Genomic DNA, 25,012 nt, shown 5'->3' with positions numbered 1-25,012 from the left:
GCTCTTTGATCCCAGTACTGTGTCATAGATGTAGCTACAGGGTGTATATTCCTCTTCTACAACATAGACTGATTGAATTCTTTGTAGAGGAAGAAGAAATCTGTGCAGCCCTGTGTAAGTCTATTTTTGGTGATAGGGAGGAGGCTTTTTGGAAACGGCCTAGCTCCACTTACTACATCATAGCTGTATTGATATGGGTCTCGACTACTGCTCTCTTCTCATGGTGAAGGTAGGTTCTAGAAACAAAGCTGAAACTAAATCACTTAGATCCACTGATATTTATACTCTAGTTACAATTATATTGATAAAGAATGTGTGTGCAACTGTGTGTGTCTTCAGGCCTGAGTGTACCCTGTGGTTTGTGTGGGTGTGTGAAAGGGAGCAAGGGAAGACAAGAGTGTAGATGGGAAAGGAGGGAGGGAGAGGTATACAGCCTAAACTCCCACTCTGCAGTATTTCAACAGGCATGCTTCTCTCTCTCTCTCTCTCTCTCTCTCTCTCTCTCTCTCTCTCTCTCTCTCTCTCTCTCTCTCTCTCTCTCTCTCTCTCTCTCTCTCTCTCTCTCTCTCTCTCTCTCTCTCTCTCTCTCTCTCTCTCTCTCTCTCTCTCTCTCTCTCTCTCTCTCTCATTCTGTGGGTGTGAAACCTCAAACAACAGAAGAAGCTGCAGCAGTGACAGGAGTGGCTCATGGGCACCCCCCGCCTCCTCTTCCTCATTATGTGCTTACTCCCTCTCTTCCTCCTCCCTCTATTCTCTGCGCAGACTGGCAGCCAGTACCAGCTGAGCTCAGCCGGATGCCAGGGGATGAGAGGGGAGACAGGAGGGATGGAGGGAGAGAGGAGTGGGGAGTGGGTACCAAACTTCTATTTTGAATCCCCGTCTGGCTGATTTTCCTCCTCTTGTCTTGAGATTAGCGATGGAATAAGACAGCCTTAACTAATCTCAATGTTCCTGAGGACACAGAGCCAGGGGGAGGGCTCAGAGTAGTCACATACATGCGCACAAAACATGCATGTTTGCATTCACTTACATGTGCAAACACACACACATACAGAGTCACATACATACACACACACACACACACACACACACACTGAATCCCATCCATGATGCATTTGCTTGTCAGCACAGCATGTACATGTGTTTTTGTGTGCGCACACGTGCAGTGTGTGGCCATAGTACAGTACAGTGTGTAAGTGAGGTGTAAGCACAGGAAAACAGCCCGTCTCCTCCCTCAGACCCTGTAGTGTGGATCTGTATCAGTGTTTGCAGGTGGGTCAGACCAGGTGACTCAATGTTCCCATGTAGACTGTGCGTCTTTGATGGATTAATTTGCTAATTTAATTCTGCCTGCCTGTTTGAATAACAGATTAAGTAAGGAGCCTTTGCTTACACTACTGTTCTGTTGGTTTAGAATACACATCTGACCCCCTGGGATTTGATAACGCTGAGAGTGTAATATGGTGCAAATGAGGTTAGTTGCGGCTATTTGCTTTCTCCGCCGATATTTTACCTGGAATAGAGGGTTTCTATAGCAACGCCACAGACCCCCTACCCCACCTCACATATGTGTGTGAGCATGTGTGTGGGTGCCGCATTGACTGGTCGCAAACGCACCATAAGCGTTAGTGTCATTAAGCCAGTGGGGCTGAAGAGAGTGGGGAGCGTTTCAGCCCCATGCATGGTAGTAGTACTACAGGAATTGAGCAGTTGCATTTTACAGTAGAATGCTACAGTAGCTTCTTAGTCTAGGTTTGTTTGTAGTTTTTTGATCATTTGTAGTCTTTTGGTTGCTTTAACTTGAGCCTTGGCTTTTTATTTGATGTTTTACCTGCTGTCTTTCCAGTATCTATCCATCTCCCCCTCTCTTCCCCTCATCCATCCTCTCACTCACCCTTATCTCTCATGAATCATTAGTCGTGGAGGACTGAGCCACAGCAGGACTAAACCCTGAGGCTGAGGGGAGCAGGCCATGGGGACAGCAGGACTAAACCCTGAGGCTGAGGGGACCAGGCCATGGGGACAGCAGGACTAAACCCTGAGGCTGAGGGGAGCAGGCCATGGGGACAGCAGGACTAAACCCTGAGGCTGAGGGGAGCAGGCCATGGGGACAGCAGGACTAAACCCTGAGGCTGAGGGGAGCAGGCCATGGGGACAGCAGGGAGACTGTTTATGGTCCTGTTCAAACACAGCCAACATGACAGCCATTTCTACATAGTACTGATCCAGTCACATGTGCCACCGAGCCAGGCTCTCTAGAGGAGGAGGGTCCACAAGCCCAACTGACTGTACTGTAGAGTCAAACATATAGGCCTACAGGACCTAGTGGGATCATCTTTTATGTGCATTACAGTAACATCACCATGGAAACAGTGGGCTAAGCAACGTGGCAGCGATGAAGGTTGAGGCTGGGCCGTTCAGTGTATTTCCAGCATGCATTTTAACTGTGCAATTGGGTCACCTTGAATTATTTAGCTGTTCTTCAGTCATATGTTTTGCTAGAGATTTGGATAGTGTGTGTTGTGTTGTGGGGGGGGAGTCCTAGTCAGACATGTGTAAGTCCCTGCCATGGGGATTCTTAGTCACCTTAAAGCTCTTATCCACCTAAGTGATATAAAAACCTTGGGGTGATTTATTTGCATTTTTTCCTTTTGATATTCTCCAGTGTGACGAATAGGAACAATAGGTCCCAGTGATGTCAAATGTGATATGTCATCTGTTTGACTGGAAGCTCTTTTAGTCACGTCATCTGATGCGTGCTCTGCTCTCCCCTGACCCCTCTTTGCCAGAGTGGAACAGCCCACTTCACTCACAGCCCCGGGGCCCATTTGTTCTCGAGGGGCCAACGCATTTCACCCTGGCCCCAGCTGGATCCCTTCCATTATACACACAAAAATACACACACAACACAACCTAGGTAGGGAGGTTATGTGCGGTAGAGGGAGAGGAGGATGTGGAGGAGGTGTATTATACAGTGGAGAAGTTAATCCTTCTTGACTAGGGCTGGCCTTTCTCTTGGCAGTGCTCTGCCCTGTCTCCTTAGTGAAAGCCTGGCTGAGATTCGTCCTGCTTTGTGGATGCAGGTGATGGGGGTCTTTCTCTGTGCCTCCCACCATCAGCCAGCTCAGGAGTAACAACCTTACACGCATGGTTTGTTCCTTAGACTGTCTGGTTGAGAGGCTGGCAATCTGCAGGAATATATAGACACCGCACGCAGTACCATCCCAATCCCCAAACTATGTTTCTTACATGTGTCCGATCCTCTCACCGCCTCATATATATAGAGGCTAGGAGGAGTTGTTAACTTGTAATTGGGCGTAAAACAAAACTAACACCACAAACCTCTCTGAGAATGTGTTCCCTGAAAGCAGTCTCTCTGGCCACCCCTTTTTATATGTTGTTTCTCCGCTCATACATATCCAGTAAAATATATTAACAATTCAGGAGCTGGGCATGATCACTTTACCCCATCAAACCAGCCTTTTAGCCAGTGCAACAGGACAAGCAGAAACTCTAAAGTCTGGCCTGTGTTATGTTGGTGATTTAGAGGCTCAGGCTGATTTTGTCATTTGGTCAAATAGCAAAGATGACAATGATGCGTAGCATGTCTTTTTTATTTATATCAAAGGTCCATTAATACATTTGTTTTCTTCTCTCACACACCTCACACAGTACAGGAGCGAGATGAATACATAGCACACACCCTAGACATGTCAGAGGCAAAAGACTGCTGTAGCATAGAGGTTGTGTCCCACCTGACACCCATTCCCTTTATACTGTGTTACTTTTGACCAAGGCCCATGGTCAAAAGTAGTGAACTATGTAGGGAATAGGATGCCATTCGGGATGTATCGATAGAGATTTCATGGCTGATGTTGGTTGAGATAGAAGTTATCCTTCACCACAAGACCGGGTCTTATTGTTTAAATCCTTAAGGGTTAAGACTACTGTTGTAGAGACTGTCCCTGGACCAGAGCTTAGGGGCAGCCCCTCCCTAAAGCTGCTGGTTATGCACTGAGCCAGCTGTGTCCTGGCAGCAGAGTCCTTTTTTCAACCAGGCACTGTTTTAGAGATGCCCCACAGCCCTGCATCCACCCACATACACACACACTTACAAACACAGAGTTCATACACTCATGGCACGCAGTCACGCATGCTCGCAAGCACACACAAACACACAAACACTGTATTAGCCCCACTCACTTGTGTTTTATGAATGAGCTACCTGTAGAGCACAAACAGAGAGAGGTGAGAGGAACATTGTTAAATAGAATCAGCAAAAAGCCCTATCATAGTACGACTGAAGGCACATGGCCTCCATCTCTGTTGCTGGGAGCTGGCTGGGAGTGCTCAGCTGCCGCTGTCAAGGTCCTGACTCTTCCAGACCTCAGATGGTGCTGAAGAGACAGCTGATCTTTAAATTTAGGTTATGGGCCATGTCACGTTCCCTTTGCCCTTTCGCTGTCCTACATCACCTACATCACACAGGACTAGCACAAAGTGGTAGTGTGGCTAGAGGGAATGGGGGTCAGAGTTACAAAAGATGGGCTATGTTCCAACATCCACCCTAGCGTATGACTTAAAGTGCATGCCCAATACATTTCTTCATTCCAAGTTGTGTGCTAGACTGGTGTTGATATTGAATCTAAACTGAACGTATTGACACGTTTAACATGCTTCAGTGAATACTGCAAGGCTCTCTATAAGGATATCTTCGACATTTGTTTTACATGGACTCTGATGCCCCTGATGATATAATGTAGTGCTATGGTATAGCTCCACCACTGCAGCGGTGTATCTCAGTGTGGCCTGCCTGCCAGTAATCCCGTCAGATACAGTACAGAGACCCCTTAATAGAGGCATCCAGTCTGTCCCTACTGTTCCCAGGAACAAAGCTGCTCCCACATGACGTCTCATTAACGTAGGATATCCCCCCGGACATTAAAGGGACCAGCGGGAAGCCACGGGCTCCAGATAAATTGATTTAGTCTGAAGAAACACACACACAGACACTCCTTAGTGCATGTCTAAGACATTTAGGAAAATAGCTGTTTAGTTATAGATAACCCAACAATGCTGAATACATTTACACTACACCCTCACCAAGACATCGCTAGTGACGAAATAAGATGGGATTGGTAGACTGGCATGTATAGGCCTAGGAGATATTCAGTATGCTTTGTTTTTGTCATTGTATGGAATGATTGGATGCCTAGTCATTGTAGTTAATATCAGGTAACATTAGCATGGCACAGGAATGATGCCATGTCAGAAGACTGAACTTATCCATACATTGTTCTGACAGGTGCACAGCATCACACACCAAGCATAGGATGATGACATCATCATTGCAGCTGCCAAAGCAGGGATGTTACCCTGAGAGGCTGAAGGGATTATAATGCTCTGCATTCTGTGGCTGTAGGCAAGGGGAAATGCTGTCATAGCAACCACCTGGTGAAAAGAACACAAAAACAAGGAGAGAGAGAGCGAGAGATGGGAGAGAGAGAGAGAGACAGTGCTCAGGACATGTATAGATGTGCTTCTCTACTTGTGATTTACACATTGACTAAGGACTTCAAAGAGAGACTGGTTATATTTTATTTGGATAGTCCCATATACAGTCAGGTACAGAACAATTGCTCAGATAAAGTATTTTTTTAAATTATTATCCAAAAGAAAGTGGTCAATTTATTTGATCTAAATCTGAAATGTCATAGACTACCAATTGCAAGAGCAGCTCACTCTGGAGTCAGATGTTAACAAAATCTGTAATTTAGCTTATTAAAAACAAAAACTGTTTGAAGTGAGAATTGGGCAGGTCTGATGCTGAAAAAGAAACGGAATTCTTGCCTACTTTACCGATATTTTCTGTTCTTTTTGCAAAGAAAAGTATAGGGTAGTTCCGGTAGTTAGCTACACCGCTACATTGGCACAAAGTAATGAACTACTGAAAACACTACCAAGATTTCCATTTAGTTCAACTACCACCAAGCTACAGCCAAATGTAATTCAACGACTAGTTGAACAACATGTAGTTCACTACTTCCCATCACTGGTACCTGGGTTTTTTGTCTTGCTGGAAGATCTGACTTGGGGCCAAGCTTCAGCCTCCTGGCAGAGGCAACCAGGTTATTGCCTAAAATGTCCTTGTACTGGATACATTTCACGATGCCGTTAACCTTAACTAACAAGGGCCCCAGGAAAGTGGAAGCAAAATAGCCACAGAACATCAAAGATCCACCACCATATTTGACAGTAGGTATGGGATCCTTTTCTGCATACTGTGCACTCTGAAAATATTCAGACCCATTGACTTTTTCCACATGTTGTTATGTTACAGCCGTATTCTAAAATCTATTAAATCATTTTGTCCCTCATCCATCTACACACAATGCCACATAATGACAAAGCAGAAAACAGGTTTTTAGAAATTTTAGCAAATGTATTAAATATAAAAAACAGAAATATCACATTTACAAAAGTATTCAAACCCTTTACTCAGTACTTTAATGAAGCATGTTTGGCAGAAATTACAGCCTCAAGTCTTCTTGGGCATGACGCTACAAGATTGACACGCATGTGTTTGGGGAGTTTCTCCCATTCTTCTCTGCAGATCCTCTCAAGCTCTGTCAGGTTGGATGGGGAGCGTCGCTGTACACGTTTCCCTTAATTCTGACTAGTCTCCCAGTCCCTGCCGCTGAAAAACATTCCCACAGTATGATGCTGTCACCACCATGCTTCACCGTGGGGATGGTGCCAGGTTTCCTCCAGACGTGACTCTTGGCATTCAAGCCAAAGATTTCAATATTGGATTCATCAGACCAGAGAATGTTGTTTCTCATGGTCTGAGTCCTTTGTGTGCTTTTTGGCAAACTCCAAGTGGGCTGTCATGTGCTTTTTTACTGAGGAGTGGCTTCCGTCTGGCCATTCCACCATAAATGCCTGATTGGTGGAGTGCTGCAGAGATGGTTGTCCTTCTTGAAGGTTCTCCCATCTCCACAGAGGAAATCTGGAGCTCTGTCAGAGTGACCATCAGGTTCTTGGTCACCTCCCTGACCAAGGCCCTTCTCCCCTGCATGCTCAGTTTGGCCAGGCGGCCAGCTATAGGAAGAATGGTTCTAAACTTCTTCCATTTAAGAATGATGGAGGCCACTGTGTTCTTGGGGAACTTCAACGCTGCAGACATTTTTTGATACCCTTTCCCAGATCTATGCCTCGACACAACCCTGTCTCGGAGCTCTACGGAAAATTCCTTCTGTCTCGTGGCTTGGTTTTTGCTCTGACATGCACTGTCAACTGTGGGACCTTATATTGACAGGTGTGTGCCTTTCCAAATCATGTCCAATCAATTGAATTTACCACAGGTGGACTCTGACCAAGTTGTAAAAACAAGGATGATCAATGGAAACAGGATGCAACTGCTCTCAATTTCGAGTGTCATAGCAAAGGTTCTGAATACTTATGTAAGTAAGGTATTTCAGTTTTTTATTTTTAATACATTTGCAAAAATGTCTAAATCTGTTTTATCTTTGTCGTTATTGGATATTGTGTAACTCTGCCAAGCCTACAAGCAAAGATGAAATGGTGAAGGCCATCAAGATGTTTTGGCTTTAGAAACTGACAATACAACAACGCAACAAATGCATTGATCATCTCAGCAAGGTTTTACCCGTGGTCGTGGTGCTGGGGGTAAGTGCATCTAAATGTAGCTGAGATGTAGAGTAGTTGAAATAAACATCTACATTTTGAAAGTATTTTTTTCATTATTTTATTAATGAAAGCATAAGATGTTGATGAACAAATACGGTACATTATATGCTTTATCCAACATTTTGCGGTTGCATGAGGTTTGGAGTTAGACATTTAAAACTTTAGGGAATTTAACATCGAATACATTGCAAGTTGGTGGCATTTTTCACACCTAACCGAGCTATTAGGCTATCCTATTAGATTTGTTTTATTCAATTCAGTGTGGTATGAGAACTGTAGCCCCTATCTGCAAAAGTAGGGTTTATTTTACACAACGTTTTCACAAACAGCAAACATCTTACAAGGTAAGCTTTGATGTGGTCTGTGTTTGAGCTATAGCTACACTGGGGGTATGAAATTAATCTTTACGTTGGTAGGAACAAATCTAGCCTATTGCCAATGTTATCTGATGATATATTACTTAATGGCAACATCGAATGTCCACCAACTATATCTTTGCGCATCAAAAATATGATGTTGCCTGCTTACGCGCTGTAGGCATCCTTTACACAGGGGATTGGCAACTATAATCTTGTAGCCAATGAGATAAGCTTTCCAGGGTTATGCAGTTGACCTGGGTGGGACAAAGCAAGGCCTAGAACCTTATATGTGTAATGCGAACTATTGCTATCTGGCTCAGAGACTTGGAAACGTCCCGTGACCACACCTGACAGCACTTACTAAAACATCTTCCCCATGTCTAGTTGTTAGGTCTATCAATCCCATTTTATTTTTTCTGATATTGTTCACATGTCGTGGAATCCATCTAATGTGTTTCCAGCTCTAGTCATCAATAATTAACTTATAGCTTGTCAATGAAAGATGAAAACGGTTATTTTGTGTGTGCTTGATCTTGGGCATTTTGAACTACCAGGCTATGAGGGGTGCGGCTATGGAACCCTGACCTGTTCACAGGACGTGCTACCTGTCCCAGACCTGCTGTTTTCAACTCTCTAGAGACCGCAGGAGCGGTAGAGATACTTTTAATGATCGGCTATGAAAAGCCAACTGACATTTACTCCTGAGGTGCTGACTTGCTGCACCCTCGACAACTTGCTGCACCCTCGACAAGTCCACCTGTGTGCAATCTAAGTGTCACATGATCTGTCACATGATCTCAGTATATATACGCCTGTTCTGAAAGTCCCCAGAGTCTGCAACACAAGCAAGGTGCACCACCAAGCAAGCGGCACCATGAAGACCAAGGAGCTCTCCAAACAGGTCAGGGACGAAGTTGTGGAGAAGTACAGATCAGGGTTGGGTTATAAAAATTATCCGAAACTTTGAACATCCCAAGGAGCACCATTAAATCCATTATAATTTTTTTTAAAGAATATGAAAAGCCAACTGACATTTACTCCTGAGGTGCTGACTTGCTGCACCCTCGACAACTACTGTGATTATTATTATTTGACCATGCTGGTCATTTATGAACATTTGAACATCTTGGCCATGTTCTGTTATAATCTCTACCCGGCACAGCCAGAAGAGGACTGGCCACCCCTCATAGCCTAGTTCCTCTCTAGGTTTCTTCCTAGGTTTTGGCCTTTCTAGGGAGTTTTTCCTAGCCACCGTGCTTCTACACCTGCATTGCTTGCTGTTTGGGGTTTTAGGCTGGGTTTCTGTACAGCACTTTGAGATATCAGCTGATGTACGAAGGGCTATATAAATAAATTTGATTTGATTTGATATGGCACCACAACAAACCTGCCAAGAGAGGGCCGCCCACCAAAACTCACGGACCAGGCAAGGAGGGCATTAATCAGAGAGGCAACAAAGAGACCAAAGCTAACCCTGAATGAGCTGCAAAGCTCCACAGCGGAGATTGGAGTATCTGTCTATAGGAGCACTTTAAGCTGTACACTCCACAGAGCTGAGCTTTACCGAAGAGTGGCCAGAAAAAGCTATTGCTTAAAGAAAAAAAGAAAAAAACATGGTGGTGGCAGCATCATGCTGTAGGATGTTTTTCATCGGCAGGGACAGGGAAACTGTTCAGAATGGAGGGAATGATGGATTGTGCTAATTACAGGGGAATTCTTGAGGGAAGCCTGTTTCAGTCTTCCAGAGATTTGAGACTGGGATGGAGGTTCACCTTCCAGCAGGACAATGACCGTAAGCATGCTGCTGAAGTGGTTGAGTGGTTTAAACACTCGAGTGGTTTAAGGGGAAACATTTAAATGTCTTGGAATGGCCTAGTCAAAGCCCATACCTCAATCCAATTGAGAATCTGTGGTATGACTTATAGATTGCTGTACACCAGCAGGAACCCATCCAACTTAAAGGAGCTAGAGCAGTGTTGCCTTGAAGAATGGGCAAAAATCCCAGTGGCTAGATGTGCCAAGCTTATAGAGACAAACCCCAAGAGACTTGGAGCTGTAATTTCTGCAAAAGGTGGCTGTACAAATTAATGACTTAGGGTGGGTGAATAGTTATGCATGCTAAAGTTTTCTGTTTTTTTGTCTTATTTCTTGTTTGTTTCACAATAAAAAATATTTTGCATCTTCAAAGAGGTAGGCATGTTGTGTGAATCAAATTATACAACCCCCACAAAATCATTTCCCCTTTGTGCTTTGTGGGATCTTGACTATAGATAGTTGCCTGTTAGAACTATTGTTAGCTTCACGTTTCGTTTGAGATTTATTGTTTTGTTTTGCTGTGAGTTTCACTTAGTAAATAAAACATGTGGAACCCAGATCACGCTGCGCTTTGGTCCAGTTATTATAACGAACGTGACATAGTAATCTCTTTGTCAAAAGGTCGCTGTCCTTTCCGACAGTATATGCCCAGCAAGCCAGCAAAGTATGGCATCAAGATATGGGTGGCCTGTGATGCACAATCCAGCTACGCTTGGAAGATGCAAGTCTACACAGGGAAGCCGACCAGTGGAGGCCCGGAGAAGAACCAGGGGATGCGATTTGTGCTTGATGTGACAGATAGACTGAGGGGGCACAATGTCACATGTGACAATTTCTTCACCTCGTATGAACTCAGCCAGCAGCTCCTGAAGAGGAAGATCACCATGGTTGGCACAGTTAGAAAGAACAAGCCTGAGCTCCCGAACCTGCACTCCTCGCAACAAGGGGGAGAGAGGCCTTCTCATCAAAGTTTGCCTTCACCCCCACCACCACTCTAGTTTCTTACCTCCCAAAGAGGAATACGAATGTGATCCTCCTGAGCACACTGCACAAAATGGCTGAGACCAGTGATAGTGAGGACAGGAAACCAGCCATCATCCTGGCCTACAACCACTACAAAGGAGGCGTGGACAACCTGGACAAGGTGATTGGAACTTACAGCTGCGGGAGGATTAGTACCCGCTGGCCCCTGGTCATCTTCCATAACATCATTGATGTGTTCTCATACAATGCCTTCGTGATATGGAACAAGATCAACCCTACCTGGATGCCTGATAAGCGGAACAAGAGGAGGGTGTTCCCTAAGCAGCTGGGAAAGGCACTTGTAACCCCACACATTCAAAGAAGGGACGCCTGCCCCGCACAGCAGCCTCTACAGCGCTTGTGAAAGCTGTACAGGGGGCTGAATCTTGTCCTGATCCACCTGAGGCTGCAGCTGGGGCAGGCAAGAGGAGGTGATGCCAATTCTGCCCCCCAAAGAAGGACTGTAAATCAAATACTATGTGTTTCACATATGAGAAATACATCTTCAAAGTCCATGCACACACACTTGCATATTGTCCTACATGTGCTAATTAGAGTTGATTGATTTCTGTTCTTCAGATTTTTGTTTTCTATCTATTATCTTATTTTATTCTTATTTATTGTTGTTGTTTATAGACCTTGTGGGTGTGGGCAATGGTTAAAAAAAATGGGAGAAGACTAGTATTTTGTAGTGGAATTCCTCATTGTACAGTATGTAAGAATATATCACTATGTTGCCAAAAATGTTCAAGACTGATATTGTTTCCCTTCAATAAAATGCATTCAAAACTACTTTCTGCATATTTCTGCTACTGTAATGATCGTTGTTTGAAGGATTGGACCAAGGTGCAGCATGGAAGGCGTTCATCATTTTTATTCATGTGAACCAGCAACAAAACAATAAAGAGTTACAAAACGAAACGTTCAGCTTTGTAGGGCTAAAAAGCAACAATACAAAAACAAGATCCCACACACAACGGGTGGAAAAAGGCTGTCTAAATATGATCCCCAATCAGAGACAACGATAGACAGCTGCCTCTGATTGGGAACCATACCAGGCCAACATAGAAAAGAAAAAACTAGACTACCCACCCTAGTCACACCCTGACCTAACCAAAATAGAGAATAAAAAGGCTCTCTAAGGTCAGGGCGTGATAGCTACTTTCTTAGGCTATACAAGTGCTATCTCTTGCTATAAAAAATTTGGTTTACACCGATATCGTACCTTCAGCAATAATAATAATAATAATAGTAAAGAAAGCAATTATGACAGGTGTGTTGTGATAAAAACGAGTGGTGTCCACTGATTAAATGCAGTCTTTCTGCATTGTGAAGAGGGAAAACCCAAATCTTTACAAAGTTTGATGAATGACAGGTTGTTTCTTCATGCAAAATAGATTTGGGGTTTAAAATTCAATTTAGCTGGGTCATTTTTTAACCTTGGGGCAAGGGGAGAATACAGAATGTTAAGATTACGTAAGGGTTCAACTAGATTTACTGGTTCATTTTTCATTAGGTTACAATAATCCACGCCTTCTGGGAATGTTAAAATGTAAAACAGTTATGGGTGGAGTTAGATATATGGCTATCAGAAGTATTAAAATAATCCAATGTCAGTCTTTAAATGCATTATTTTCCAAATGTTTAAGTGCGTGTGGGCGATGGAGAGAAACAAAATGGTGCAGTTTGAGGCAATGTGGCAGAGAGCAGGCGCTGGAGATATGGGTGTGAGCAGTTTGTTCTGGACAGGTGTGATATAGTTGTTGTTTCCATGTTTATGTTTTGTATTGTCTAAAAATCTCTAATAAATTCTTACAAGAAAAATAAATAATGAAAAATGAAAATCTTGCAACATGCATCTTATTATTCATTATGAATAGGATTTATTAGAATTTCTTCATTTACATTCTTCATTGTGACCACAATGTCACAAATAATTGAGCACAAACAATATGAGAAGATTCATTTAGTCAAAACAGTCCAAACATTTCTTTATTAAAGACAATCAGAAAGTTGGTATTTATTTTGATCCTGTCACACCCTGATCTGTTTCACCTGTCTTTGTGCTTGTCTCCACCCCCCTCCAGGTGTTGCCCATTTTCCCCATTTTCCCCAGTGTATTTTCCCTGTGTTCTCTGTTTGTCTGTTGCCAGTTTGTTTTGTTCGTCAAGCCTACCAGTGGTTTTCCCCTTGCTCCTGTCTTTTTCTAGTTCCTGTTTTCTAGTTTTCCTGGTTTTGACCATTCTGCCTGCCTTGACCCTAAACCTGCCTGTCGTTCTGTACCTTGTCACACCACCCTGGATTATTGACCTCTGCCTGCCCTGACCCCGAGACTGTCTGTCGTTCTGTACCTTATGGACTCTGATATGGATTACTGACCTCTGCCTGCCCTTGACCTGTCGTTTTGCCTGCCCTCTGTTCTAGTAATACACATTTGTTACTTCGACACTGTCTGCATCTGGTTCTTCTCCTGAAACGTGATAGATCTAAAGCCACGAATGAGTGAGTCACTTGGCTTTATGCTGCAAAATCCTCGCTGGACTCGCTGGTTTCATTCCATTTCTTCTTCACATCAGCAAAGAAGGACTCTGTGTTTCAGAAACTCACTTCATATAGAGGGGCTATCACACTTTCACACTGTGGTAAATAAAGCCAATATGTTATTTAGAATTACTTATTTCTGTTTTTAGAGGGAGAGAAACCAAAAGCCCACCGTGCCTATTTTTCGAAAATCGGTTCTCCGCATGTCAAGTGTAAAATTGGCCATTGAATTTACCCAAGTTCTCTCGCCACTCTTTTTTTGCCTGATGCAGGACTCTAGTACCAAAGAAGAGAGACTCTCGGACTAAAAACACATCCATTAATTTACGAAAAGATAGTCAATTTGTGCCACAGTTTAGACTACCGATAGATCAGTGTTCTAACTCCCCCTTGTGATAGTGTGGAGCAATGACAGAATTATGTAATTTACAACAATCTGCCACCATCCACCGCAAATGGTCGCGGCATAAGCTTTAAACTTCTAAAGGAAGAAACACTGTAGGACTTGTATTTATTTAATACATTTTAGAATAAGGCTCTAACGTAACAAAATGTGGAACTTTCCGAATGCACTGTATGAATCCTTATTTCGACACCAAACCCACCCACTGGTCTGTGTGGTCAAAGAGCACTATTTTCATGTTATCTGACCATAGCACTGGTTCCAGTCCAAGTGCCAATACCGTTAAGCAAACTCCAGACGCTTAAATTTGTTGGATGACATGAAAATATATCTCTTTGGCCACGCACACCAGTGGTGGGTTTGGCGTTGAAAGAAGGATGCCTAGTCAAAGCAGTGATGTTACCCTGAAAGGCTGAAGGGACAATTAAATGTTTTATTTGTCAATACTCTCTCTGCATTCTGTGGCTGTAGGTAAGGGGAAGAGCTGTCAAAGCAACCACCTGGTGAAAAGCACAGAGAGCGTGAGAGAGAGTGGGGGGAGAGAGGGAGAACAGAGGTTGGGATGATGATGGAGGAAATCAGCCAGAGCTGTCAGTGTCAATTAGTCACTGGAAGTGTTGAGGGCTCTCTCTCTCCTGGTCTGTCCACCCTCGACCAGGCAGGCTGGGACGCAAATATGGATTTCAGTGTTGTATATCTCTACAGCTGAGCACCGGTCCTTACTGGAAATCTATGCTTTTCAGTTCCACTTGCAGATTTTTTAACCATATGTGTCTTAATTTGTTATCCCTTTGTGGGGTGAGTTTTACTGCATTTTGTCAGTGTTCTATTTTTGGAATTTCACAGCAAGTTTGAAGGATCCATAGAATGTTCAATAAGTAACAGGATGTAATCTGTACACCTCAAAGGGTTAAATAAGCAATCCAACTCCTCACGAGGCTAGGAATAGAGGGTTGTCTTATAGGTAGCAGGACCAGTGTGAATAGTTGACTCACAGGTGGAGGAGGAGATGTCACTGCCTGCCAGTGTACCCAGTCATGCCCATGTGAAGGGAGGCCTCTCTGCCTCTGTCTCTCTCTCGCTCTCGCTCTCTCTCTATATATATATATACAATTGAAGTCGGAAGTTTACATACATCTTAGCCAAATACATTTAAACTCAGTTTTTCACAATTCCTGACATTTAATCCTAGTAAAAATTCCCTGTCTTAGGTCAGTTAGGATCACCACTTTATTTTAAAGAATGAGAAATGCCAGAATAATAGTAGAGAGAATGATTTATTTCAGCTTTTATTTCTTTCATCACATTCCCAGTGGGTCAGAAGTTTACATACACTCAATTAGTATTTGAGTGTAGCATTGCCTTTAAATTGTTTAACTTGGGTCAAACGTTTCGAGTAGCCTTCCACAAGCTTCCCACAGTAAGTTGGGTGAATTCTGGCCCATTCCTCCTGACAGAGCTGGTATAACTGAGTCAAGTTTGTAGGCCTCCTTGCTCGCACACGCTTTTTCAGTTCTGGCAACACATTTTCTATTGGATTGAGGTCAGGGCTTTGTGATGGCCACTTCAATACCTTGACTTTTCTGTCCTTAAGCCATTTTGCCACAACTTTGGAAGTCTGCTTGGGGTCATTGTCCATTTGGAAGACCCATTTGCGACCAAGCTTTAACTTCCTGACTGATGTCTTGAGATGTTACTTCAATATATCCACATAATTTTTCTACCTCATGATGCCATCTATTTCGTGAAGTACACCAGCCCCTCCTGCAGCAAAGCATCCTCACAACATGATGCTGCCACCCCCGTGCTTCACGGTTGGGAGGGTGTTCTTTGGTTTGCAATCCTCCCCCTTTTTCCTCCAAACATAACGATGGTCATTATTGCCAAGCAGTTCTATTTTTGTTTCATCAGACCAGAGGACATTTCTCCAAAAAGTGTGATCTTTGTACCCATGTGCAGTTGCAAACCTTTACATGGCGGTTTTGGAGCAGTGGCTTCTTCCTTGCAGAGCGGCCTTTCAGATTATGTCGATATAGGACTCATTTTACTGTGGATATAGATACTTTTGCACCTGTTTCCTCCAGCATCTTCACAAGGTCCTTTGCTGTTGTTCTGGGATTGATTTTCACTTTTCGCACCAAAGTACATTCATCTCTAGGAGACAGAACGCGTCTCCTTCCTGAGCGGTGTGACCGCTGCGTGGTCCCATAGTGTTTATACTTGTGTACTATTGTTTGTAAGGATGAACGTGGTACCTTCAGGCATTTGGAAATTGCTCCAAGGATAAACCAGACTTGTGGAGGTCCACAAAATCTTGGCTGATTTCTTTTGATTTTCCCATGATGTCAAGCAAAGAGGCACTGAGTTTGAAGGTAGGCCTTGAAATACATCCACAGGTACACCTCCAATTGACTCAAATAATGTCAATTAGCCTATCAGAAGCTTCTAAAGCCATAAAATCATTTTCTGGAATTTTCCAAGCTGTTTAAAGGCACAGTCAACTTAGTGTATGTAAACTTTTGACCCACTGGAATTGTGATACAGTGAATTATAAGTTAAATAATCTGTCTGTAAACAATTGTTGGAAAAATTACTTGTGTCATGCACAAAGTAGATGTCCTAACCGACTTGCCAATACTATAGTTTGTTAACAAGAAATTTGTGGAGTGGTTGAAAAACAAGTTTTAATAAAATCTTAGGGATAGGCGTCCCGCTAGCGGGACACCAGCCGACAACTTCCATTGAAATTGGAGGGAGCGCAATTCAAGTAAATAATCGTAACATTAAACATTCATGAACATACAAGTATCTTATATAATTTAAAATCTTAAATTCTTGTTAACCTAAATGCGTTGTCCGATTTACAATAGGCTTTTCCGGCGAAAGCATACCATGCGATTGTTTCAGGACGGCGCCCCAAATCAACATATTTTTCAACCTCTCGCTCTACGAAAGACTGATATTGTTCCGGTGCTCTCCTAACCAAAACCAAATTTTTCAAAAAGCAAGCCTGAAAACTTGAATAAAGACTGTTGACATTTAGTTGAAGCCATCGGAATTGCAATCTAGGAGATGGAATTACATAAGAAGAGAGAGCCTGGGACCTAAAAATAAATAAATTCTGTTTGGTTTTTCTTCGGATTTTTGCCTGCCATATCAATTCTGTTATAGTCTCAGACATTAGTTTAACAGTTTAAGAAACTTCAAAGTGTTTTCTATCCAATGCTACCAATTATATGCATATCCTGGCTTCTGGTCCTGAGTAACAGACAGTTTACTTTGGGCACGTCAGTCAGGCGGAAATTCAGGAAACTAGAACCTATCCCAAACAAGTTTTTTTAATGACTCCAACCTAAGTGTATGTAAACTTCCGACTTCAACTGTATATATATTTCTATCACTCTCCCCTCCCTCCCTCTCTTCTCTAGTCTCTCCCCCCTCAATTCTGTCTGTGTGTGACAAACAGTGGTGTTGACACAGAGGCCGTGTTCATTCCTCTCAGGGCTGAGGCACAAAGTGGATCTGGCACCTGAAGTGCACTAACATCAGGATTAGCCACGTAGGAGAGGTGTCTCCACAGCCAGTGGGTGGTACAGTACAGTTAATTACAATGCAGGGAGAGAGGAAGGGATGGGGAGAATGTGTTACACAATCAGATTAGGAATGCACCCCCCATACACACCGCTCTGTGCCGGCACCTTAACATCTACACATACACTCCGGCGCACACACACGCTTACGCACTCACAGTGGCAGTCTATTGTTAATTGAGTCCCTCCATATGTGCAGACAATTTGATGATAGGGAGCCTGCTGAGGCTTTACCCTCCCCACAAATCCTCCATCCACCCTGGGTCTAGAGCTGGCATCTACCCTTACGGCACTCTCTGTCTCTTCCTCTCTCTCTCTCTCTGTCTCTCTCTCCTCTCTCTTGCTGAATCTCTGTTCAGGACTTAAGCCTGTTACATAATTGTATTAAAGCAGGAGTCACTTCACACCTCTTTCACTGTGTGAGATTTGGCATTATCCTCCCCAGATCTGGCAGAGGGAAGACCGCCTCTCAACTCCTTTGTGACAAATGGCACTCCATTCCCAATGTAGTGCACTAATTTTGACCAGGGCCATAGAGCCATTTGGGATGCACACATTGAGCAGAGTTGATCATCAACATGAGGTTGACTACACTATCATATGCTGTTTAACCTTTACTTAACACCCATCCCGGATCCGGGAGCATCCTCATCAGTAAAAGCTGAGTAGCATAGCCTAGCATAGCGCCACAAGTAAATAATAGCATATAAATATCATGAAATCACAAGTCCAATACAGCAAATGAAAGATAAACATCTTGTGAATCTAGCCATCATTTCCGATTTTTAAAATGTTTTACAGCGAAAACACAATATGTATTTCTATTAGCTAACCACAATAGCCAAAGACTCAACCGCATATTTTCACCATGTTTCTACCGCAAAGGTAGCTATCACAAAACCGACCAAATATAGATATAATTAGTCACTAACCAAGAAACAACTTCATCAGATGACAGTCTTATAACATGTTATACAATAAATTTATGTTTTGTTCGAAAATGTGCATATTTGAGGTATAAATCATAGTTTTACATTGCAGCTACCATCAAAAATATCACCAAAGCAGCCAGAATAATTACAGAGAGCAACGTGAAATACCTAAATACTCATCATAAAACATTTATGAAAAATACATGGTGTACAGCAAATGAAAGATAAACATCTTGTGAATCCAGCCAATATTTCCGATTTTTTAAAGTGTTTTACAGCAAAAACACAATATAGCATTATATTAGCTTACCACAATAGCCAAACACACAACCGCATTTATTCACCGCATAGATAGCATTCGCAAAAACCAGCAAAAGATATAAAATTAATCACTAACCTTGACCAACTTCATCAGATGACAGTCTTATAACATCAGGTTATACAATACACTTATGTTTTGTTCGGAAATGTGCATATTTAGAGCTGCAAACCGTGGTTATACATTGTGAATATGTAGCATCGATTCACCAGAATGTCCGGAGCTATTTTGGACACTCACCTAATCTGACCAAAGAACTCATCATAAACTTTACATAAAAATACTTGTTGTATGGCAAATGAAAGATACACAGCTTCGTATTGCAACCGTCGTGTTAGATTTTTAAAAATAACTTTACCATAACAAACAGCTTGCGAGACAGCGCCCGCCAAAACGGCAGAGAATAGGAATCAACATTTTCCACAGAAATACGAAATAACATCATAAATTGTTCTTACTTTTGTTGAGCTTCCATCAGAATCTTGTACAAGGAGTGCTAGGTCGAGGATAAATCGTTGTTTGGTTTTAGAATGTCCTTTTCTCCTGTCGAATTCGTGCCACAATGCTAGCCAATGTTGATGACGTTCCCAGTTTCTCTTGACGCAAAGAACGGAAAACTCCAAAAGTCCCAATAAACGTTGAATAATCTGATAAAACTCGGTTGAAAAAACATACTTTACGAAGTTATTATCACATGTATCAAATAAAATCAGAGCCGGAGATATCCGCCGTCTATACCGAGCGCTTTTCAGAAGCCAATGTCAACGTACTTCGCGCGCCAGAGAAGACAAAGAAATTTCCAGACCTGTCACTCCAAAAGCTCTTGTTCGGCCTCAGATCAAGCTAGACACCCCATTCCACCTTCCACTGCCTGTTGACATCTAGTGGAAGGCGTATGAAGTGCATGCATATTGATAAATATTAGGCAATTGAATAGGCAGGCCCTGGAACAGAGCATCGTTTTCAGATTTTTCACTTCCTGTATGGAAGTTTGCTGCAAAATGAGTTCTGTTTTACTCACAGATATAATTCAAACAGTTTTAGAAACTTGAGAGTGTTTTCTATCCAATACTAATAATAATATGCATATTGTACGATCTAGAATAGAGTACGAGGCAGTTTAACTTGGGCACGATTTTTTCCAAAGTGAAAACAGCGCCCCCCTATTGACAAGAAGTTTTAATCCCCTGGATCATTGGAGATCTCAAGGCGGCACTGTTAATTAATGGTGTTGGCCTCACTAAATAGAGGGTGGCAACGTGCAGCTCTGTATTCTGCCTTCTAGATCAGTGGTTCTCAATCCTGGTCCCAGGGTCACATTTTAGTTTTTGCCCTAGCTCTACACACCTGATACAAACCATCAAACCCTGCTTTTTTGTCAGCGGTGTAGTGCTATAGCTAAAACAATAATGTGCACCACCTTGGGTCTCCAGGACCAGGATTGAGAACCCGCTGTTGTAGATAACGGAGGGGTGTTGTGTGCTGGTGAACCACTTCGGCCCACACAAGGTACGACAACCTGAGATGAATGTCTCTCTGTTGTATAACTACACATTGGCAGGTGGAGTTACTGTACAACGTGCATTGTAGCTCATTGCAGCCTATTGCTGTCCTGTACACACTATTACAATGCACCGATATCACCATTCAATGTACTGTCACATTGAGACTAATTATCTACCCCCCCCTTTCTGTCTATGTATCTCTCTCTCTTTCTCTCTCTCTCTCTCTCTCTCTGTGTGTCTCTGTGTCTCTCTCCTGCATCTATTCTGGCCCCTTCCTCTCTTTCCCTCCACAGAAGACTCAGCCTTTGGATGCGTTGCAGGAGAAAGATTGCCTGATCCTTGAGTTGTCCAGCAACAGCCTGAAGGCATCCAAATACGACCAGGTAGGTAAAAGACTCAGTCTGCATCCCAAATAGCACCCTATTCCCTACACAGTGTACTACTGTGTAGAGAATAGGGTACCATTTGGGACCTAGCCTCAACCTCATCATATAGCTCAGCCCAGTACTGTGCTTATATCACTTGATCAATGGGCAGATATCATATTGGCCTAGCAGGGCCCCAGGGGTGTCTCTCACAGAGGAGGCTCTACATTACACTAACTGATGGAATCTGGGATCCATCTCTGATAGATCGATAGCCACTGAAAGCCCCTTGCACAATTTCACTCTGTCTCCATAAGGAGATGATGCTTGTTGTGGTTAAGTGGAATTGTATACATTAGATGAGGAGTGTATTGTGTATCATGGATGCTGGGACATTTGTTAGCTGTAACAGAATGTGCTAGACAGTGATAACAGACAGGCTACCATATGGACGTTGTAGAGTTTTGGAGTTGAAGTGCATTCCCAATGGAGGTGGAGAGGCCATGCTCATAGCACATAGGCCAGTCATAATGTCAATGCCCACACGAAAGGCTTTACTATTCTCTAAACACTGTTATCTGGGAAACAAAACCAAGACACCAAAATGACACAAACATCACCGCATCACTTCCCAGCCTCTGTGTGTGTAAATCTATCTCTATCTCAACCCTATCCAGCAGGCCCCAAAGACGCAGACGGACGTGCACACACACAAACACACACACAGACTGGGAGTGTGAGTGAGTGACCGTCTGTGGCGGGGGGGCGGCTAGCGCTAATGGTGTCACTTTTACGGGGCCAGCTTTGACACGTGTCCAGAGAACAGAACAGCTCTGCACTTTGCTCCATCCTAATCCCCTATCCGGCTCCTCACGCATTCCGCCCGCATGCCACGGCCAACAGAAAGGAGCCATCTGTCAGCCTTTGAAATGAAAGAGAGGGTGGGCAGAGTAGTGCGGTGTCCAGGTACCTGAGCCTGGGTTTGACACTACTACCTGAGAGGACATGGTTAGCGTTAGCATCAGAGGCAGTGATTAAAGGAAGAGTTAGCGTAGCGCCGTGCGCTAGCCGAGGTGCTTGCCTCTCACCTTCTGGGTGTGAATGAGATTGTGGAGACTCAGTAAATAACATGGGACAGAGAAAGGCGCCTCTGTCTACCCCTCGCATCAGAGGGGCGATTTCTCAAAGCAGATGACGTAAGATCGATGGGAGATGCGAGCAGAGCGGCCTTCCAATATCAGAGGAGGGGGGGGGGGGGGGGGGGGGGGGGGGGGGGGGGTGGGGGGGGGGCATGTAGACAAGAGGAGAGGGGAGAGTGAATGAGTGCTGAGAGGAATGTGCCAGGGCTGTCTGGTTGATGGGAGGGAAGGCGAGGGACTCGTTGCTGTGGGTGATTTAAGCCAATCAGTCTGGTGTTTGTCATTATCATTTTCTCTTCATGGTCGATCCCCTCATGATCCCCAGATGAATATTACCTGACCCCTGTGTAGAGAAAGGATTGTATCACATCTAGGTGCAGTTGTCAGAATACTGGAATAATGGGGAGATATATAATAGATTCAATTTCATATCATAACAGAGGATCTTGTCACAATCTTTACCCACAACCCAAAATTATCATGGATTATTTCATTTGAGGGTATGGCTGAAATAATTTGTTTCAGATAACAAGTACAACATTGTGAATAACTGGTGCAGTACGATTTCATGTGGTCCACAAGTTACCTTGAAGGAACTGATCCAATTATATTAATTAATTAGAGACTTAAGCGGTTGGTGGGTGGCTAAGAAATGGTTCTGTTCAGATGCAGCCGAACTCCAGAGAACCCAAATGAAGTCACCTTCCTTCAAGGTTTTCTGATTGATGATGGAATGGGGCCATGAGCTTGAGTCAGCAGCTTCCTTGTATCGTTGCTATGGAGAGAGGCTGACTAATTTCACATCAGTTTAACTCTACATCACCCCCCCCCCCCCCCCCCCCCCCCCCGGGAAATATAACATTTACATAAGTATTCAGACCCTTTACTCAGTACTTTGTTGAAGCACCTTTGGCAGCGATTACAGCCTCGGGGCTTCTTGAGTATGACGCTACAAGCTTGGTATATACGTATTTTTCCATTCTTCTCTACAGATCCTCTCAAGCTCTGTCAGGTTGGATGGAGAGCGTTGCTGCACAGGTATTATCAGGTCTCTCCAGAGATGTTCGATTGAGTTCAAGTTCAGGCTCAGACTGGGCCATTCAAGGACATTCAGAGACTTGTCCCGAAGCCACTCCAGCGTTGTTTTGGCCGTGTGCTTAGGGTCATTGTCCTGTTGGAAGGTGAACCTTCGCCCTAGTCTGAGTTCCTGAGCACTCTGGAGCAAGTTTTCATCAAGGATCTCTCTGTACTTTGCTCCGTTCATCTTTGCCTCTCCTAGTCCCTGCCGCTAAAAAACATCCCCACAGCATGATTCTGCCACCACCATGCTTCCCCGTAGGGATGGTGCCATGTTTCCTCCAGACGTGACTCTTGGCATTCAGGCCAAAGAGTTCAATCTTGCTTCTCATGGTCTGAGAGTCTTTAGGCAAACTCCAAGCGGGATGTCATTTGCCTTTTACTAAGGATTGGCTTCTGTCTGGCCACTATACCATAAAGGCCTGATTGGTGGACTGCTGCAGAGATGGTTGTCCTTCTGGAAGGTTCTCCCATCTCCACAGAGGAACTCTAGAGCTCTATCAGAGTGACTATCAGGTTCTTGGTCACCTCCCTGACCAAGGCCCTTCTCCCGCAATTGCTGAGTATGGCTTGGTGGCCAGCTCTAGGAAGAGTCTTGATGGTTCCCAACTTCTTCCACTTTTTCTTTTTTTTTTACCTTTATTTAACTAGGCAAGTCAGTTAAGAACACATTCTTATTTTCAATGACGGCCTAGGAACAGTGGGTTAACTGCCTTGTTCAGGGGCAGAACGACAGATGTTTACCTTGTCAGCTCGGGGATTTGATCTTGCAACCTTTCAGTTACTAGTCCAACGCTCTAACCACTAGGCTACCTGCCGCCCCAAACGTTAAGAAATTAAGAATGATGGAGGCCACTGTGCTCTTGGGGACCTTCAATTCTGCAGAAATGTTTTGGTACCCTTCCCCAGATCTGTGCTTCGACCTTATACAGACAGGTGTGTGCCTTTCCAAGTAATGTCCAATCAATTGAATTTACCACAGGTGGACTCCAATTAAGTTGTAGAAACATCTCAAGGATGAACAATGAAAACAGAATGCATCTGAGCTAAATTTCAAGTCTCATAGCAAAGGGTCTGAATACCTACTACGTAAGTAAGATATTTCTGTTTTTTATTTTTAATACATTTGCAAACATTTCTAAAAACATGTTTTATTTTTGTCATTATGGGGTATTGTGTGTAGATTGCTGAGGAGTTTTTTTTATTCAATCAATTTTAGAATAAAGCAGTAATTTAACAAGATGTGGAAAAGGTCAAGGGGTCTGAATAGTTTCTGAAGGCACTGTAAATGAAAAAGGACAGGTAAATTGATGGAAGAACAAAATTATATTTTTTCTCTTCTCACTCACTCCATATACACTACATGGCCAAACGTATGTGTACACCTGCTAGTCGAACATCTCATTCCAACATCATGGTCATTAATATGGAGTTGGTCACACCTTTGCTGCTATAACAGTCTCCACTCTTCTGGGAAGGCGTTCCACTGGATGTTGGAACATTGCTGCGGGGCTTGATTCCATTCAGACACAAGAGCATTAGTGAGGTCGGGCACTGATGTTGGGCGATTAGGCCCGGTTCGCAGTCGATGTTACAATTCATCCCAAAGGTGTTCAATAGGGTTGAGGTCAGGGCTCTGTGCAGGCCAGTCAAGTTCTTCCACACCGATCTCGACAAAGCCTTTCTGTATGGACCTCGCGTTGTGCACAGGGGCATTGTCGTGCTGAAACAGGAAAGGAACTTGACTGGCCTGCACAGAGCCCTGCAAGAGACACAAAGTTGGAAGCACAGAATCATAGAAATCAAATCAAATTTTATTTGTCACAAACACATGCTTAGCAGATGTTAATGCGAGTGTAGCAAAGTGTTTGTTCGTCTAGTTCCGACAGTGCAGTAATATCTAACATGTTAATGACATTTAGAATGTCATTGTATGATGTAGCGTTGATATTTCCCTTCACTGGATCTAAGAAGTCTAGCCCGAACAATGAAAAACAGCTCCAGACCATTATTCCTCCTCCACCAAAGTTTACAGTTGGCACTAAGCATTAGGGCTGGTAGCATTCTCCTGGCATCCGCCAAACCCAGATATGTCCGTCGGACTGCCAGCTGGTGAAGTGTGATTCATCAATCCAAAGAACGCGTTTCCACTGCTCCAGAGTCCTATGGCAGCGAGATTTACACTCCTCCAGCCGACACTTGGCATTGCGCATGGTGATCTTAGGCTTGTGTGC

General features: G+C 43.6%; 1 protein-coding gene across 1 annotated transcript in view; it reads left to right on the top strand.

The window, feature by feature from the left end:
• Window positions 1-25,012, top strand: part of LOC120026447 (RIMS-binding protein 2-like) — a 79,844-nt gene that overhangs the window by 26,389 nt on the left and 28,443 nt on the right. Inside the window, exon 4 of the mRNA XM_038971310.1 lies at window positions 20,491-20,580. The gene's annotated coding sequence lies outside the window, so the exon portion shown is untranslated. The remainder of the gene's footprint in view (window positions 1-20,490; window positions 20,581-25,012) is intronic.

The sequence above is a fragment of the Salvelinus namaycush genome, chromosome 31 (genome assembly GCF_016432855.1).
Source record: "Salvelinus namaycush isolate Seneca chromosome 31, SaNama_1.0, whole genome shotgun sequence".
NCBI classification, from domain to species: domain Eukaryota; kingdom Metazoa; phylum Chordata; class Actinopteri; order Salmoniformes; family Salmonidae; genus Salvelinus; species Salvelinus namaycush.
Note: the sequence above shows the minus strand (reverse complement) of the source record. Positions and strands in the feature narration are given on the sequence as shown.